Source organism: Lethenteron reissneri, chromosome 50 (genome assembly GCF_015708825.2).
Source record: "Lethenteron reissneri isolate LAM-NWPU_2019-01 chromosome 50, ASM1570882v1, whole genome shotgun sequence".
Taxonomy (NCBI): domain Eukaryota; kingdom Metazoa; phylum Chordata; class Hyperoartia; order Petromyzontiformes; family Petromyzontidae; genus Lethenteron; species Lethenteron reissneri.
The window spans coordinates 9,908,506-9,928,606 of NC_083828.1; positions in this window are offsets into that span (position 1 = coordinate 9,908,506).

A 20,101-nucleotide genomic window follows, 5' to 3' on the forward strand; every position below is an offset into this window, starting at 1 on the left:
GGCCGGCACGGCACACGAGGGGGGTGTGGTGGCCAGCAACCACGCCCGGCCGTCTTTGTCTCCCCAGTGGCGATGTTTACACACAGCTCCAGGTACTCGTTTGAGGCCGAGTCGACCTAGGGGAGACCCAGGACCGGTTCGGATAATCGTCACTGGCGTTGACCGTGAGCGGGAATCGAACTCGGGTCGCGGGGTTCTAAGCGCAGCGCGCTAACCGCTACACAACCGCTCCACACACACACACACAGACACATAAACACTCATCCGAAAAACAAAATGTTACCACCCAGGCCCAGTAGAACGAAACACACGGCGCGGAACAAATAAGGCGGGCGGCGATAATATGTTGGGTCTTGGGTGGCTGGGGGCGGTGGATTTGTCTGAGCTTAGTTTGGCTGTCGGAGGCGAAAGCAACCACTTTGCGCATTAGATGCGAACCCTGGAACGCCGTCGTTCGTGCCGGCACACAGCCATAGTGTAAGATATACACAAGATTATTATTGGACATTAACCGCAAATTCCCCAATGTCCTCTCGTAATGAAAGAAAATCCTCGCAATGTCTAAAACCTATGCTACTTTTAATTGGATCGATAGGCTGAGTATACGGCCACCTAAATATATGCTCAACGTGAAGACGTACACACAGAGAGATTATAAAAACGTACAAATAAACATACACGGTGCTTGATTTTCACGGTAGCTAGGAGATGTTAACTACCTCGCCTGGTCTACAGGAGGTCGTGGGTTCGATCACGACCCTGACACTTGTATATTTGGAGTTTGCGGTGTCTCTCTCTATCTCATCATCATCACAGTTGTAAAGATGTCAACTACCTCGCCTGGTATACAGGAGGTCGTGGGTTCGATCCCGACCCTGACGCTTGTTTTATATTTGTAGTTTGCGTCTCTCTCTCTCTCTCATCATCATCACAGTGGCTAGGAGATGTTAACTACCTCGCCTGGTATACAGGAGGTCGTGGGTTCGATCACGACCCTGACGCCTGTTGTATATTTGCAGTTATGTTCTTCCCCGTGGTCGCGTAGATTTTTCTCCGGGTCCTCCGGTTTTTCCCTCCACGTTTCGAAACAACATCACCACGCGTTTAGAGTGTACGGGCTGCTATACATTTCCACTTGATAAGCCTCTTCGTCGAACTATCATTTGTGGCCAGGTGGCTTCTGAAAATGAGCCACGTATAGCTGCGAGGGCCTTATCTGGCAAAAATAAAAAATAGTTCAGCCAAAGTGGCACGGTGGCGAGTAGGCATGGCCATAACGAGATGCACGTACGACGTGGTGTGCCGGGAGTATAAATATTTTTCTGGGTTACGGAGCACAGTTAAAATTAGGCCCAATATTTATATACGCACTTGTATATATATATATCCACACATTGAGAAGTGTTTAGGTAACGTTTATCTCCGTGTTGGTCCATTAGCAGTCGTGGGACCCACAAGACTGTGAATTGAATTTCGCTCCTCCTGGGAGGGTCCCTGCCCTCTGCTTTAACGCGCTGATATAAGCATGGAGGAATGTGGATCCAGCAGCCGCGTTCACCACCAGGACTTCGTTTCAGCCGGGTCTCTCCGGGTCGGCCGGCACACCACATCGAGTATGCCCGTAGCTTCTTCGGCTGCGGCCACTGCTGTGGTCCCGGTGCGGGCAGTGCGCGTTGCCGGCACAATGCGAAATCAAAACCCGGAGAAGCTTGCTGAGCTGAATGGAGTTCAAAGGAACTCGCAAATAAACACTTCGTGAAAGACCCAACGCAGGCGATCTCCTGGGGTTGGATCTTCCACGAAGCTGCTCACGGTCCACCCTAAACCGCATCCGCTGCACAAACCGTGGCAATAGATGCGGACACCCTGATGTACAAATAGAAAATTAAAAGCTCTCCAGTCAAATTTCGATTTAAAGCTTTCGTGACTGCATGGATTCATCTTCTTGCTTATTTCGGTAAAGTAACGTAGAATGGAAATAATAAAATAATAAAAGTAAAACATAATAAAATAATTCTCACGACGTTTCGGCCACAACAGGTCTGTCGTGAAGACATGTTCTCCACCTGAGGACGGCTGCTTGCGTTGTGGCCGAAACGTCGTGAGAATTATTTTATTATGTTTTATTTGTATTATTTTATTATTTCCATTCTACGTGACTTTACCGAAAGAACCAAGATGAACTCCCCAGTCGTAGTGGTGCGACTGTGGCCATCCAGAACAGACCGGGCAACGTGGAACGACGGAGTAACCCCGATCCACAAACACGAAGGCGATGCACGCCGCTGCTCCTGACGCTGCTGTTACCCGGCTTGACCACCCTGAATGTGAAATTGTGGTTGTCGCTCTGCGTCGACGACATCAGCAGCCGTACGAGAGAAGAACACGATGCCAGCTCACGGTTTACCAGCTACTCGGGCATGAATGCTGGCTCCCGGCACACCGCATCAAGTATACTCCTCTCTCTCTCTGTGTCTCTGTGCATCTCTGACTGCTGTGGCTACGAGTCACGGTGCCGGCGCGTGGCTCTTAACAGGTACTCGGGAAAATTAATGGAGGCTCCCGGCACACCACGTCCAGGATACATCTAACCTCGGCTGTGGCTCACGAGTCACAGCGCGACCTCGTGGATTTGTCAGCTACCCCCCCCCCCCCAAAATGTTTTAAAAAAAAATATTTGGTGGGAAAAATGTCAAGCCGTGCTCAGCACCCCCACTATACCCGTGTGTGCATGCACGCGCGCGTGCGGAGCGGTGGTGCCGCGGTCAGCGCGGCTGCGCTACGAACCCGGCAGAGAGCCGAGTTCGATTCTCGCTCACGGCCGCAAACATCGGCGACGGATTATCCGAGCCGGTCATGAGCCTTCGCCTAGGTCGGCTCAGCCTCAAATGAGTACCTGGTGCGGTGTGTAAACATCACGCCACTGGGGAGACAAAGACGGCCGGGCCGGGCGTGATGCTGGCCACCCTCCCCCTCGTGTGCCGTGCCGGCCTTCATAGGTGCTACTCGCTAACAGCACTTGTCCCAACAGTCTGTTGAGGCTATAGAGAACTATACTACACACGACTATACACTACACTATACACTACACTATACACTTCTACATTCTAGACTCCACTATAGACTACTACATTATACACTACACGATACACTACTATACATTACTATACACCACTTTCCACTACTATACACACTACACTACTATACACTATACACTACTACACACTATACATTACTACACTACTATACACTACTACACTACTATACACTACACTACTACACTATACACTACTACAATACACTATACACTGCTATACACTACTATACACTACACTATACAATACACGACTATACACTACACTATACACTACTATACACTATACACTACACTATACACTACTACACACAGACTCTATCTCTTCCTGGGGGAATTCCCAGGCGTCCCCAGGCAAGCCGAGCGACGTCGTCCCGACACCACCAGCAGCAGCCGCGTGGTCCTGGGCCGGCCCTGGGGGGTCTCCGCCAGCGGTGCCACATCGCTGCTGCTGCTGCCCGGTAGAGTCCCAGGGGGGGGGGGTCTACCGGGGTGGGGGCATCCTCACCGGGTGCCCGAACCACCTCGACTGGCTCCTCTCGATCCGCAGGAGCAGCGGCTCGACTCTGCGGCTCTCCCGGATTCCCGAACTCCTCATCCGAGCACGGAGAGTTGGCGAGACCCGTCAACCACGCGGATGAAAACCTCACTTCTGCCCCTTGTACCTACGACCTCATCATTTCGGTCATTACCACCCAAAGCCCATAACGATGATGATGACGAGGATGGCGATGAAACTACACTGGGCCCTCACCTCTCGTGAAATAATAGCCGCCGGCCGGTCAAGGTTTGCTGTTGCCGGCGCGCGTCCCACACCCGATGAAGCCCGCTGCCGCAGCTGTCCGAGTGTGTAGGCAGTGCAACTGCGCGTGGGAAGGGCTCAGGTGCCCCAAGTTAAGACGTCTGAGTTGCGGGTGGTGGGGGATTGGAAAGGGTTGGGGGGGGGGGCATTTTATTCCTTGAACCAGGGCCAAAGCCAAACACGTGACCCCACGGGCCGAAGCAAGTTGTTTGCATCGGTAACGCGCGTATATCCGTATGTGTGCTGAACTTCTTTCGCACCGTACGTGGCCGACCGTGCTCGTCGGAGGGTGCGTGACGAATCTTTTGTTTGGACACGAACGGGTGAGGTCAGGTCCAGGTCACCCCCACGGCGGCATCCGAGATTGGACTTTGTCTGATTGACCTCTTGATGGCTCGCCCAGTTCCGGGGGTCAACGTACACGCAAGCCCCACTGCCTTGCCAACTCATCTCGTGCCATCATCACTGAGGGTTGGCAGAGGGTTTCAAGTCTCGAGGGGCGGTGACACGGCCCCCATCAGTGGCACGATTGTTTGGTCGACTTTGGCAAGCCGCCCTGGGTAATCGTGAGGACTCGGACATCCTTGTTTATGTAAGTTGAGAATATTAACTTTTATTTTACCGGGTAAGACCCACTGACCTATGGGGAGCTCTTTTTCAGAAGCGACCTGGCAAACACAAATTATAGCTCAACGAAGTGGCTTATCATCACGTGGCAATTTATAGCAGCCACATATTTTAAACGCGTGATGTTGATTCTAAATGTGGAGGAAATACCCGGAGGAACCGGAGAAAATCCACGCGACCGCGGGGAGAGAGAGAGACACGCAAACTCCAAATATACAGCAGGCGCCAGGGTCGGGAACGAAAACTAAACTATTTTATTTATTTTACCAGGTAATTTACCACTCAAAAGCGACCTGGACATCACAAATTACAGCTCAACGAAGTGGCTCATCATCACGTGGAATTTTATAGCAGCAGCCAAATACTCTAAACGCGTGATGTTGATTCTAAATGTGAAGGGAAAAACTGGAGGACCCGGAGAAACATCCATGCGACCACGGGGAGAAAGACACACAAACTCCAAATATACAACAGGCGTCAGGGCCGGGATCGAACCTACGACCTCCTGTACACCAGCCGAGGTAGTTAACATATCATAGCCACCGTGATGATGATGAGAGAGAGAGAGACGCAAACTCTAAATATACAGCAGGCGCCAGGGTCGGGATTGAACCCACGTCCTCCTGCATACCAGCCGAGGTAGTTAACATCTCATAGCCACCGTGATGATGATGAGAGAGAGAGACGCAAACTACAATTATACAGCAGGTGCCAGGGTCGGGATTGAACCCACGACCTCCTGTACACCAGCCGAGGTAGTTAACATCTCGTCACCATAGTTAATACTGCTGGTGGATGAACCGTAAAACAAACCTCACGGGCTGATTCACAGTGGATGTTCGAGATTGTCTCGTCATTCGCACGCCAGGCCACTGTGAGCTGGCATCACTGCACAAATATGGCGAAATTATATTAATAAAATGACCCGCAAATGACTCTTTGGGGATGACGTTTCGCAGACCATCGCACTCTACTGGGTGACCGCTGCCCGCTTGCAGGCCACGCGCTCCTGAGTCGCCTCGTGTCGCACAGAGACAGCTGCCACTGGGGGGGGGGGTGCCCCCTTTCAGACGTGCCGAGACGAGATGGCGACGTTGGCCGCTGATCGCGTGCAAGCACTTGCTCTGCGACACCGCCGGTCTGAAGGAGGGTGCCTCTATCAAAAACGTGTCATCGTCATCACCTGATCGACAGAGTGCCATCCTCGAGCGCATTCCTCCGTGACGAGGATGGCAAATTCCCTCCACCGTTATCATTGCATCTCCCCCAGGCTCTGCGGTCCTCTACATATATGAATGTCTCTCTCTAGCGCATGGGAACTACGTTGCACATCGCACGCGTCCGAGTTTGAGTCCGTGAGCCACCATGCGATAGCCCCCGGGAGTTGCCGCGAGCCACGCCGCTCAGCCCGCCGGAGAGCGGGCGGAGCGGAGCAAAGCTCCGATTTAAAGCTTTCGTGACTGCAGGGATTCATCATCTTGGTTCTTTCGGTAAAGTCACGTAGAAGGGAAATAATAAAATAATAAAAATAAAACATAATAAAATAATTCTCACGACGTTTCGGCCACAACGCAAGCAGCCGTCCTCGCCTGAGGTGAGAATTATTTTATTATGTTTTACTTTTATTATTTTATTATTTTCCTTCTACGTGACTTTACCGAAAGAAGCAAGAAGAGGGTGCAAAGTTGTTCGCGACGCGGTGGTGGTCCATCGTCCGGTCCGGGTGGCCGTAGTCACCCTGCGTGGGTCGCCTTTAGTTCCCCCACTCGTGGAGGAGGTGTAGGGGGCGATCAGTTGCTGATCTGAAGCGCCATACGTAGTTGATGGGTGGGAGAAGGTACAGTGAGGGAACAAAGTGTTTGATCCCCTGCTGATTTTGTACGTTTGCCCACTGACAAAAAAATGATCGGTCTATAATTTTAATGGTACGTTTATTTGAACAGTGAGAGACAGAATAACAACAACTAAATCCAGAAAAACGCATGTCAAAAATGTTATAAATTTATTTGCATGTTAAGTGACTCATCGCACGACTAATACCATCGCTTCGGCCTTTTATTGGCAAATTTGTCGAGGCTATTTATCCGCCAATTAATGACGAGTGCTCACATGGGGGGAAACCGCAGCGTCCTGAGAAATCCTACGCGTGTGAGGGGGCAACGCTGTATCCCAGTCGATTGCGATTCTATTGCGACTGCGCTAACGCGGAATCCGTGTGGTGAGATCACAGAGCAGTGCAACCCACCCCCTCTCGGCGTGAGATAATGGTCCGCAGAAGCAGATACAGCAGAGCTACATCCGAGATGCCCTCACGTGACTGGGTCACTCACACCCGTGGACGGCATCACTTCTCACGAAGCGGCACATTTAAGTGATTCAAGTAAAACAAATTCGGCGTATCGAATTGATTTAGATATAAATAAACAAAAAATGTGGGGTGTCTGGTTTGCCCCCCACCCCCGCCGACCTCTCCACCCCACGAGAAGCTAATTTTGGCCAATTTAAGCCACCCCTTGGAGAGAGAGAGAGAAAACCCCATCAGGAAGTGAAAGGCGCATTCACATTCCTCCCGCGGGCAGTAAGTAACAACCTGCCCCTTCCACGGCCTCTAAGTTGCTAACGTGGGCGCGTCCCGACGGTTCACCCAGGGTTGAACGAACCTTGAAGAGGAGTCGGTGGACCCGAGTGGTGATTTTTTTTATAAATCATTTTTTTAACAAATGCATTTCGGCATTCGTAAGCGGAATCGAACCGAGCGGATTGAGCACGTTTCGCGTTCGCGCCACACCAGCTGGCGACAAGGCCATCGTGAAGGCGCGGCGTTTCACTGATGTGTGGTGCGCGGTGCGGTCTGCGGTAGCTTCGCAGTAATGAGCGAAAACAATTCGGTAATTTGTACGTGCAATTAAAAAAAAAATGTGTTGGGTGTGCGTGCCACATCGTCACCGCGATGCCAGCGTGCACGGCCCACTCTTTCATTTGTTCAACAGCGACTGTTGTAATGCGGACGGCACTCGCTGGGTTCATACGACCACAGGTGGCAGCATTAGTCAGGGCGGCCGCCGGGATCGAACCGCGCCGCGTCTTCTCCAAAGCAAGCCGGAGGGAACGGCCCCAAACGTCACGGCGTGAAGATCCTCTGCCCCTCCACACGGTCAACAATCAGAAGAGGTGGCGGAGAGGGGGGGGGGCGGCGGAGGGGGTGCGAGTGGGGCGTCAGCTGTTTCACTTTCTCGAGTTTCACCGCCCCTTCGGCATGGCTATGTAGGGTTAACCCTCGCTGAGAGCCACGGAAGAGTCTCGAAATAGCCACGACTCGAGAGGTATTCGCCAGCGCAGAGAATGGGGGCGTCTTCGACGGCGTCGCCACTTTCAATGCCCCCCCCCTCGACCCCTCGCCGCCCCTCTCCCGAGACTCCCACCCAACACGTGGGGGGGGGGGGGAGGGGGGCCGTGGAGGGGGGGGGGCTACGGTGGGGGGGGGAGGTCATAATTGCCCATTACCAACCTCATTCGGCACCGGTGCAAGCTTCTGCAGCAACCCTTTCGCTAATTATCAGCGATAATTATCAGCGATAATTAGCGAAATAATTAGCGAAAGGTTTGGTAGGAATTAAAGTCGTGTAGGGTTTTGCTCCCTTGTCGGGTGACCCCGGGGGATGTTTTCTGCGCCCCCAGCAGCAGAGCGCATCGTTGTGGTACCTCTCGCCTGCGTCTGTGGCTTCATTGCGAGTTAACGCGCCGCCTACTGAACTTTAACGGCGATCCGCAACATTGTTTGGTGAGAAATGAAGCCGTGGTGATCTTGGCCATGTTTTTAGGGGATCTCGGAAAGTAGTTTATGTGATATCGACTTCCACATGCGGTTGTCTAACGCAAGGGGTGACGACGATAATGCTGACGATGCACTCCTTTGCCGGAGTTACAAAACGGAACGTGCGTCTCGCGACGAGATGTCCGAAACGAAAATTGGGGATGAATCCGCGAAAGAGGACTGGACACTTTAGGATGGCAAATTAATTGCGAATAAAACAGAAACGTCGCGAGGATTTCCCAACACAATTCGCAGCTTGTGTCCAACGCCACTTTCCTGCCGCGGCAGTTGCCACCCGTTTTAAATCGCAAAAGATACCAACACTACCAACACACTGCATTGGGCAATGCTTCTGAAACGGTGACTAAACCACTCCTTCCAAACCCACGTCCAGCATTCAGCGTCATTCCAGTCTCTCGCTCTCTCTCTCTCTCTCCTGTGGCGCCGTTGCTTTGCTCGGACGTATTTTTTCCCCTTTTCCTTATTGTCGCGTTCGCGAGCCAGATCCCTCTTGAACAATTCATCCCGGTCGCTTGAGCTCTCACCCGGCTCAACGAAATTTTCGGAAACTCACATTTCATCACTTGCGTGTATGTTCAACTTCGTTCGGAACGTACGTAGCCAACCGTGCTAATTGGGGGTGCGGGGGAAGAACAGCAAACTAAAAGCAAACAGCAGTTGTAAACAAATGAGTTTTGAATCAAGATGACGATTTCAAAGCGCGCATAGCCCTCAGCGGCTTCCTCGTGTCGGACGGAAGAGCGTTCCGGACGGTCACAGAAGCGCGTTTGAAAGCGCCGCTCGACGCGGTGACCTCCGCCTTTGTTCGATGGCTGAGCAAAAAGCCGCTGCTGCTGCTGTTTTTGCTGTTGCTGCTGTTGTTGCTGCTGTTGCTGCTGCTGTTGTTGCTGCTGTTGCCGCTGCTGCTGCCGCTGCTGTTGCTGATGCTGCTGCTGCTGCTGATGCTGCTGCTGCTGCCGCTGCTGCTGCCGTTGCTGCTGCTGTTGCTGCTGCTGTTGTTTCTGCTGCTGCCGCTGCTGCTGCCGCTGCTGTTGCTGCTGTTGCTGCTGCTGCTGTTGTTGCTGTTGCCGCTGCTGTTGCTGCTGTTGCTGCTGCTGCTGTTGTTGCTGTTGCTGCTGCTGTTGCTGCTGCTGCTGCCGCTGCTGTTGCTGCTGCTGCTGCCGCCGCTGCTGCTGTTGCTGCTGCTGTTGTTGCTGCTGCTGCTGTTGCTGCTGCTGCTGCTGTTGCTGCTGCTGTTGCTGCTGCTGCTGTTGCTGCTGTTGCTGTTGCTGCTGTTGCTGCTGTTGCTGCTGCGAGGATGAGCTGAGCTCGCGTGATGATGGTTCACGGTCCTTGACGAGATCAGCGAGGAATTGTGGTTCATTTGTGGCGAGCACTTCGTGTGCGGTGATTCGGTGCTGTAACGATGAAATGACGTTCACTACCCCGGCGATGCAATAGTTGCCATTCAGGGGCCACAATTCAAGAATTGTTTTGTTGTTGTTGTTTAATTTGTTTTGCAATGTGTTGAACGTAGCGGCCACCAGTGCCTGCAGAGAACACGTGAACTCAATACGAACGGGGTGATGAGTGCTTAGATGTGGGGGGGGGGGGGGCACAGCATCGTGAGAAAACCCACGCGTGCGAGGGTGCAACGCTCTATCCCACCCAGACGGAACGGGTGGAGGCCACCCTTTGCTGTACCGCCATCTCCCGGCGAGCCATGGGGTTACGGATCATCCTCGACGCCCGCGTGCGACAGGAGTTGCACAGCCATCTGTGCGGTGAACCACCAACCCCTGCTGCTGCTGCCCCCACGACGCTGGCGGATTACGCGGCAGTCACGTGCAGCGGAGTAGCCATGGCCGCCCGAGAAATCACCACCAACAAACAATAATGCCAATTTGGTTTGGTTGAGCGAAGCAAAACGTCGCAAATAACTCAACGAAAGGCAAGATAAACGAGTTGCTTCTATCTTAATTTTGGAGCTTTCGTGACTGCAGTAATTATTCTTTGGATCTTTCGGTAAAGTCACGTATGAAGATAAAATAATAAATTAAATAATAGCATACGACGTTTCGATTGCAACACAAGCAATCATCATCAGGTATAAATGAAATAGCAACAAAAAACCTAACCAGAAAACTATAGGCAGACATATAAGCAGACAGATATCACCAAGATACATAGAGAGAGAGTAACACAGGCACAGAGAGGGAGATTGTCTCTGTAGCGAGGCCTTAAATAGACCGAGGGGGCGGAGGCAGAGAGAGGGAGGGGTTATAGAAAAAATTTACATGTCCATGAGTACGAAGAACGCGTAGTAAAGTACGCAGGCTTGAACAACAAGAACACGAAGGCGATCTGCTCACAAACATCTTTAATGCACGACCCTAACCCATCACGTCTTGAATGCGTGTCTAAAAAAACTAAACTATGTAAGGTCCACTGAGCTTATATACTGTTGCTCTTTTTAAAATCCTTTATATTAAGTTCACTTGCTTGCTTGCTTGCGCGCTTACGACCGTGCAAATCTTTCGGTCGTTTTTTAACCCACTTCCCGTGATCCAATCGAGCTGACATTTTGCACACAGACTCGTTGTGCGTGACAATTTATTTTCGTGAAAATTTTTTTCCAAAATTTTCCACTTTTTAGGATTTTTTTTTTCGTATTTAATTTAAAATACCAATGTGATAAAAATGAAACTCTTACTCAAGAAAAACAGAAATGAATAATAAAATAAAACCGATGCCACGCATATAAAGAATTTATAGTGAAAAACTTTGTTTTTACGAGTTAATTTTTTCAGAAGCGACCTTGCTCTCACAAATGATAGACCAACACAGGCGGCTTATCATCATCATCACGCGTGGAAATGTAGAGCAGACAAACACTCTCGACGCGTGATGTGGAGGGGGAAACCGGAGGATCCCGCAAGAAAAACCCACACGACCACGGGGAGACCATGCAAAATCGAGGGTGCTTAAAAAAAATGTTAACCCTCGTTAGAATTTTCAACAACACCACGAGAAATGTGCCTCCGGGCTCTGGAGACCACCTGGAGAAGATTCCAAGCACGCGTTGACAAGATGGAGACTCTTTGAATTTTTCCATTCAAAACGATAGTCCCATATAAATGTAAAAACATTTTTTGAAGCACCCTGTATACAGGCGTCACGACATCCTGTATACCAGGCGAGGTAGTTGACGTCTACACCACAACGCGGCGTCCTGACATGTGACCACCACATCGTATTACAACGTGAGCACGGCGTGCGGATGGATAGGAGTCGTTCAAATCTTCCTCTCTGCCAGGACGACACGCTGCGGTGGCGAGATGTTGACTCCCTCGCCGGATATACAGGTGGTCGTGGGTTCGATCCCGACCCTGATGCCTGCTGTATATTTGGAGTTTGCGTCTCTCTCTCATCATCAGCACAGTGGCTAGGAGACGTTAACTACCTCGCCTGGTCTACAGGAGGTCGTGGGTTGTCTCCCGACCCTGACGCCTGCTGTATATTTGGTGTTGGCATGTTCTCTCTCTCTCTCTCATCATCAGCACGGTGGCTAGGAGACGTTAACTACCTCACCTGGTACACAAGAGGTCGTGGGTTTGATCCCAACCCTGACGCCTGCTGTACATTGGGCATTTAGAGGTCTCTATCTCTCTCCCCGTGGTCGCGTCCTCCAGTTTTCCCCTCCACATTTAGAATCAACATCACGCTTGTATAGTTAATTTGACTGCTAACAATGTCCACGCGATAAGCCATTTCGTTGCGCGGTCATTTGTGATGGCCATCTCGCTTCTGGGGAGGAGCTATCCAGCTCAGTGGGGCCTTACCTGGTAAAATACAAATAAAAATGTAGTTCATTGCTCACGTTTGCGTTTCTAATCCTTTGGGCATTTACGCATCCCCCCCCCCCCGCCATTCCTTGCTGCGGAAGGGATTCTCATCGCGAACAGAAAAATTGCTGCGATTCTAAAAACATACATTTCCCTACTGCAAGCCAAAATAATAATAATAATAATAAGAAAACAAACCTCAAAATAAACCGATAGGCGATGGCGGATTTACACCGCGGGTCTCGCTCACCCGGAATAATGGAGCACGAAATGTCCCCACGGGAGTCAAAAGGTCTCGCGTGCCACGGGCGGGTGAGAGAGCGGCTCACACGGCGGCTCGAGCGGGCGTTGTCTCCGCAGAGGGGCTCATACATCTGTGACCTCCCCCCCCCGCCTCCATCCCCCGCCGCCGATAGCCACCGATGCAACGGTCTGCGGGCAACGCAGATGAACGCAGCCGAGACCGATTTACATTGCGCGGAGGTGGGGGAAGAGAGGGGTGCGGGTGGACTTCAAGACCAAGACATTCCCTGGCACCCTCGGCATGAGCGGCGTTGTCAGCGCCAGAGTGAAGCGGACTCCCCCCCACCCCCCCAAACCAAAACCCAACCCGCCCCCCCCAAGTGCCGGATTAAGCTATGAAAGTCATACTCTTAGTTCTTTCGGTAAAGTCACGTAGGTAAAAAAACTAAATTAAAATTAATAAAAATTAAATAATAACAAATCACGACGTTTCGGAGGCAACACAAGTCTCCGTCATCAGGTGGGAAACGTCGTGATTTTTTTATTATTTTATTTGTATTAATTTTAATTTCATTTTTTTACCTACGTGACTTTACCGAAATAACTAAGAGTATGAATCCTTGCAGTCATGAAAGCTTCAAATCTAGAATTATGAAAGTCATATTTGTCTGTCTGTGTGTCTGCCTGTGTGTGGACGCAACTTGCGACGGATCTAACTCACAAACCTTGGGGTCTACGGTTCACAAAAAGGACCCAGATACCACGTGATAAGCCCGGGGGTGAACCAGCGCTATTCGTATTTCCCATCCGTCAACTTTAAAGTAGTTAAATTTACACGTGCCTCGGACCGTGTTCGTGAACACAAGGCAGATCTAAAACACGGTAGGACCAATACCTCGGCCGTAGCTGATCATTGTTTTAACGCGGTGGGCTCACACGAAATTGAGTTTGCTAAGACGGAGGTACTCTGCAAACCCACTTGCTATCAGCAAAGATTCGTTCATGAAGCCATCCAGATATATATAGACACAGACACGATTTCAACCGAGAAGATGGGTACAAACTAAGCAATCATTGGAAGGATGTTTTTAACCAGTTTAGGTCATAACTGTCTGTGTGTTCCCTTCCTACCTGCCTATGTTAGCACTATTGTATGTAGCATGTTTAGGTATATATACCTACGCGGGGGTAAAAAATAAATTGGGCGGGGGGGGGGGGTAGACAATTTTCGGAAACCTTTTAAATCAACTATTTACCCCCCTTTTTTTAACAACTTTTTGGAGTTCTGCAAGCCTCTTATAATTTTGTTGACGAACAAATGGACAAACGGCATGCCGGGCTTTCACAAAAGCTTAGTATTTGTGCATGTATATGTTATGTTTTTAAGAGAAGTTTTGAAATATATTTCCCCCCCTGGCAATGCCGGGTACTTCCCGCTAGTATTTTATAAAGGGGACCTAAATTAAAAAAGACACATTAAAACACACATTTTTTACTTGCATAGTAAAGTAATTGTATTTTTTCATTTGCTATACATCCAAATAATACGACAAATCCCTAACCTTAAACAGTCATTCATAAAAGTTTAAGATGGTATAGTACTATAGCAATAGCGCAAGTGCAGAATCACTGAAACCGGAATTGATAGTTTGAAAGTATTTAGCGCGGGGCCCTTGAAGGTGCGGGGCCCGTAGTCATAGCATATGTAGCTACTTTTGCGACTAGGATAAACCGTTCTAGATTTGAAGCTTTCGTGACTGCAAGGATTCATATTCTTAGGTGTTTTCGGTAAAGTCACGTAGGTAAAACATTAAAATTAATAAAAGTAAAATAAAATAAAAATCACGACGTTTCTGATGACGGAGACTTGTGTTGCCTCCGAAACGTCGTGATTTTTATTTTATTTTACTTTTATTAATTTTAATGTTTTACCTACGTGACTTTACCGAAAACACCTAAGAATCGGATAATCCGGTACTGCACTCTCCCCCCCCCCGTGTTTAGCTCGGCTATTCTGGGGGGGCAGGGGGAGGGGGTGCACATGGTAATTTATCGATTTGCGCGGCAGGAGATCTTGTTAAATAAGAGCGCCGCTTCTTGGTTCATTAGCGGAGGCCGCTCTTTATTTATTGAGTATTTTGCGCACGGACGCACAACGCGGGAGGGCGCGCACATCCATGGATTGTGGTGATCATCATTATTATTATTGTTTACAATAGGAGTTATTTGTTGGGTTGGATCACGTGAAGATTAATGTGTCGTTAAGCCCGCCGCCACCCGACACAGCCAATTACTAAGGGTTTGTCACGTGAACAAAACGTGCCAATTATTAGTAACTAAATTAGTAACTAATTAGCATGGCAATTAGTTAGCATTGCCAATTAGTTACTGATTGGAATGTTTTGGGTTTTCACCGCAACGTTTCGTAACCAGGCGCGACAAACCTTACTAATTGGCCGTGTCGGGTGGTGGCAGGTTGAACGACACATTTATATTTACGCGATCTAAACATCCACCTCCCCCCCCCAAAAAACACCCCCCTCGATGATGGATAATCTTGGTGACAAAAGCCTCCGCCTCCCACCACTACGACGAGGAGGTGTTACAACTATTGTTTGATTGTTGCGGATTGGCTGTTGAGGCCAGTGGCTTTGGGTGCTGCCCCGTTTGGGCGTCACGTGGCTTCGAAGCGCACCGGGCACCTCGCGATTCAACGGTCGGGCCCAATTCGACTGCACCCCCCCACGCCCCCTGCCCCCCCTCCGCCCCCCGCGCCCTCACATGCAGCTGAAACGAACTCATCAAGAATGCCCCCCTTCCCCCCCGCCCCCCCACACCCACCCGGCACCCAACCCAACCTCCGTCCACGCTGCGGTGGACACAGAACGCGCGTGGTGTCACCACGCGCGTGGTGTCACCACGTGTCACCACGTGTCACCACGCGCGTGATGTCACCACGGCGGCGAGTCGAGCGGTAGATCTCGGAGTGTGCGGTTGCGGCCGGGGGGGGGGGGGTAAGGCGTTGGTAAGTGTCTCTCCTCTACAACAGAGACGTCCGGACCTCCGTTGTGGAAGAGTAGGCCAAGATAGTATCCTCTACGGGGCGGGGGTTGAAGTGGGGGGCGGGAGGTTCTTCCACCAGCAGCGGAGGTGAGCGGGCAATTGCGGGGCTGCGCCTTCACCTTCACCCCCCACCATCCCAGATGAACCTCACGAACGCGTGGTGGTGGTGGTGGACGGGCAGCCGATACGTCGTCGAATGCATCATTACGTCATCATCATCATCGTCGTGGCACAAACGCCAAGGGGAAAAGTGAGGGATGTTTATTAAATGTGTACGGCCGAACTTGGCGCAAGCACCGGTCGTCATGCAATTGGAGGGAGGGTGGGGGGTAAACAAATAACGTGATGAAGAAAACGGACTCGTCAAAATAACGAACAAATGAATCAATAAATAACCCGACGAACAGAATAACGCACTAAATAAAAAAAGAAACGAGCGTCCGTCGACGATCTTGAAAACAAACGTCGCGACGACCGAGCGAGCTAAAAAAATAGCCACGGGCCTAATGAAGACGTCGCCACGACGTTCCGTGCGCATTAACAACGACGACAAAGCCGAGTAGCCCGATCGCTCGCTCCTCGCTCACTCGGCGAGACACGGCACACGGCGGTGGCGGTGGTGGTGTCCTGTTGCTGCATCTCACTACCGTAAAAGGGGGCAAAAGCTTTTTGGCCGCAACAAAATCTCCGGCTAACCGAGGAACTCTCTGGCCCCCCTCCCGGACCAGACCGGACCGGATCGGGCCGGACGGGACCAGGCCGGACCGGACCTAAGTGGACCTGAGTGGACCGGATCGGACCAGACCAGGCCGGATCGGGCCGGATCGGGCTGGATTGAACTAGGCCGGACCGGACCAGACCAGATCACACCAGGCCGGACCGAGTACGAGCACGGCTCCCCGCGGCCGACCGGGTTTTCACCGCAACGTTTCGTAACCAGGCACAGGAGTTGGTCCCTCCGCGTCACCCGCGGAGCAAATCTAGAAACTTCCCAAGAGAGTGGGACGGTGGCGAAATCGCAAACTTTCTTAACAGGTTCCACACGTTCGTTAGAGTAAATAAACGTTCATCCACCACCACGTGACATCAACGTCGTCGACGTCGTCACAATCGGCTACCGTCATTGGCCGATTAAGGCACTGGCTCTGACCCCGGTGACCTCACGGTTAAAGCCAGGCTTGTTACAGACGCCCTGGTTAATACTGCGGGTGTATCAACCATATAGTAATTATACACGCCGCCTGCATCACGGTGGACGTTAAAGATCCGCGATGTCACTCGAAGGAGAGAGTCGGCCATTGTGTGTGTGGTGCAGGGACGTGCGGTCAGGGGAGGCAGGGGAGGCACAGCCTCATCTGTCATACTTCAATGAAAATAGCTGTTACGATAAGTAAAACATTAGAAACTGAAAATTGTGATTTTTCCACTGATCTGTGTAATAAATGTTATTTCTGTACGATTCCAATCATTTTTTTAGTCAAAATCGCCAAATTTGCGGAGCTCCGCTGCAAATACAGGAAGAGACGAGAGGTGAGGCAGCGACGAGCTCAGCCTCCCCTCTGATTGCGCAACCCCTCAGTAACTGGATGGAGAGCGGGCAATAAGCGCGTGCCTGTTACTATCTCAGTATGTCACCAATGTAATGTTTGTAGAGCTCTTAATTACATGTCCTCGCGTTCCATACTCCAGGTAACTTAATTCACGTATGTGTATAAAGATATTTAGGCTCGCTGGTCTCATGAAACTGAAATAAAAAATCACTAGGGGAGGCAGCGATCACATCTGCCTCACTGAGGGGGACGTCTCTAACACGCCCCCCTCAGCGAGGACACGCCCCTCAGTGAGGCCACGCCCCCTCAGGGAGACCACGCCCCCTAAGTGAGGACACGCCCCCTCGGCGAGACCACGCCCCCCTCAGTGATGACACGCCCCCTCAGTGAGGACACGCCCCCTCAGTGAGGACACGCCCCCCTCAGTGATGACACGCCCCCTCAGTGATGACACGCCCCCTCGGCGAGACCACGCCCCCCTCAGTGATGACACGCCCCCTCAGTGATGACACGCCCCCTCAGTGAAGACACGCCCCCTCAGTGATGACACGCCCCCTCGGCGAGACCACGCCCCCCTCAGTGATGACACGCCCCCTCAGTGAAGACACACCCCCTCAGTGAAGACACACCCCCTCAGTGTGTGAATCTGGCTCTGACACGAGCCAGTGCCTCCCCAGCCATTGACCTCACCGCACGTCACTGGTGTGGTGGGGAGGGGGCAGTGGTAAAACTCGTACCTCGCAGCAAGAGAGCCCAGGGTTCAACACCAGACTCGGACGCCTCTTGCAGAGATTCCCCCTCCTGCGTTCTCCACTTTCTTCCCCGTAGATAATGTTACGTAAAAAAACAAAAGTCTACACAAAATGTCAGCGGCACTTGGCCAAACATCCCACAATTGCTGAAACGTCACCCGCAACTGCAGCCAAGCGAGATCACGCACGGGGGTCGAAAAACATCGGCAAGCTCCTGCAAAATAAAAAAAAACCCGTGGGAGCCCCCCCCCCCACCCCGAGAGTGAGCCATTTAAGACTCCGACGCGGTCCTGCGCGACAGCGAGCGTAGCACCACGTGCTAATCATCCGCTGTGGGACCACGGCTGCCCCCAGCACGTGCAGACGAGCCGATTTCGTCGCTCCGTCTCCCCGGACGAACGGGCGACTCCCTCGTCGCGCGTCGCTCCGCTCCTTGGCCGTCGCTCCGCTGTCAAATCTTGACCGCAGGGCATCGTCCCCTTCCAGCAATCGGCCAGCGCCCCCGTCCTGCCCCGAGCCCACGGCGCCGACTTTCCTGAACGCGCCAAGGGCGTCGTCGTCTGACCTGCGTTGCGTTATCTCGTCTCGCCAGGTGTAAATAAAACAAGAATATTTGAAGTCCACCGGCATTTTGGTTTCCTAGACCAATGTTATTCAGCAGCAGCAGCAGCATTTGTTTGGCAGGCACACTTCTGGACAGGTTTTCACCTTCTGGGTCTCATCAGAAATGCTACGGAGTTTAACAGATGATATAATAATGACAATTAGAATTTAAACTTGAAATACGCCGCCGCACATGGTATTCGCTCGCTCTTGAAAAGAGAAAACGACTCTATAGTTTGATTTGATTCATTTTATTTGATCAGGTAAGGCCCCACTGAGCTATGTAGCTCTTTCTCAGAAGCGACCTATCACAAAAAAAAAACCCACAAACGATGGCTCAATGGAGTGGATCATCATCATCATCACCACGTGGACATGAATAGCAGCCAAACACTATAAACGTGTGATGCTGATTCTAAACGTGGAGGGGGAAACCGGAGGGCCTGGTGTAGAATCCACGTGGCCCTGCTTAGCTTCTGACATCTTCACTGAGGGGGTGTGTCAAGATTGAGGGCGAATCCCGATGATTTTGGAAATTGTCGAGGTCCCATAACGATTAATAGCCCCAATATTCAAAACATCGGTCCGGAACACATCACTGCAGACGCTACCCTGAGGAACCGCGATGGCAAGAAAAAAAAAGATCAACGTTTCGAGTTGTGAACTCTACTTTCTGCGTTTTGTTTGTTCGTCCTTGCGAAAGAAATTCAACGTACAACACAACACGTGACAACTCACCAAAACGGAGTTATCACATTCCCACAATTTCACGGCGCAAAGTGAAGTCGTGGACCCACCCTTTGGACCGCAATTCCAGAGCCAACATCGGATCGGATGATTTCACCATCTGAAAGGCCGATTTCTTAATAAATACTTAATAAATAAACAAACAAATGAGATAAATACGGCGGGGAAACAAAGTGGCGGCTTGGACACCCACAAGAGCGAGGTGAGACGTATTGCGCTATGTAAATATTAACCTGAAGGTGGCGATGATGACGATGATGACGATGATGACGATACTGACGATGATGACGGTGATGATGAAGAGATTGAAGCTACAGGGCAATGACATCAGCCCACGTGCGAGTGGCTACGTCGCGCGTCGCATCGCGGGATCGCGAGAGGCGGTGGCGGCACTTGGGGTGGCCTTCACCCAGCAGCTGATTGACCGTGGATGAACGATGACGACGATGCTGATGATGATGCAGAGCGCGAAGCCCGCATCGCTCGGCTCTGCAGGTGGACGTCACTGGACTTCCATGAAGATGTCCTCGATTGTGAAAGTCGTCAGAGCATCGGGGTCGGTGTCGGAAGACATGGAGGGGCTGGCGGCGCCGGCGATCCCCGAGGCCCCCAATCGGGGGGCTCCGATCCCCTGCGCCAGGGGGCTGGAGGGAGACCGCACCCCAGGCCTGTACCGCGAGGTCTGATTGACAGGGGCGGGGCGGGGGGGCAAAGGTCGAGCGAGAGACAAAAATAACGACAAGGGCTTGTGCGACACGTTCGTACATATGTAGGTATGTTGAACTTCTTTCGCAACGTACGTAGCCGACCCTGCCAACCGGTGGCGTACGGTAAACAAAGCAGCGGTGCGCGTGTGTGAGCGCGTGTGTGAGCGCGCGTGTGAGCGCGCGTGTGAGCACATGTGTGAGTTTCCACGGTCATTGTCGCATGGCCCTCACGGCCGCGGCCTCCGGGGTAAACG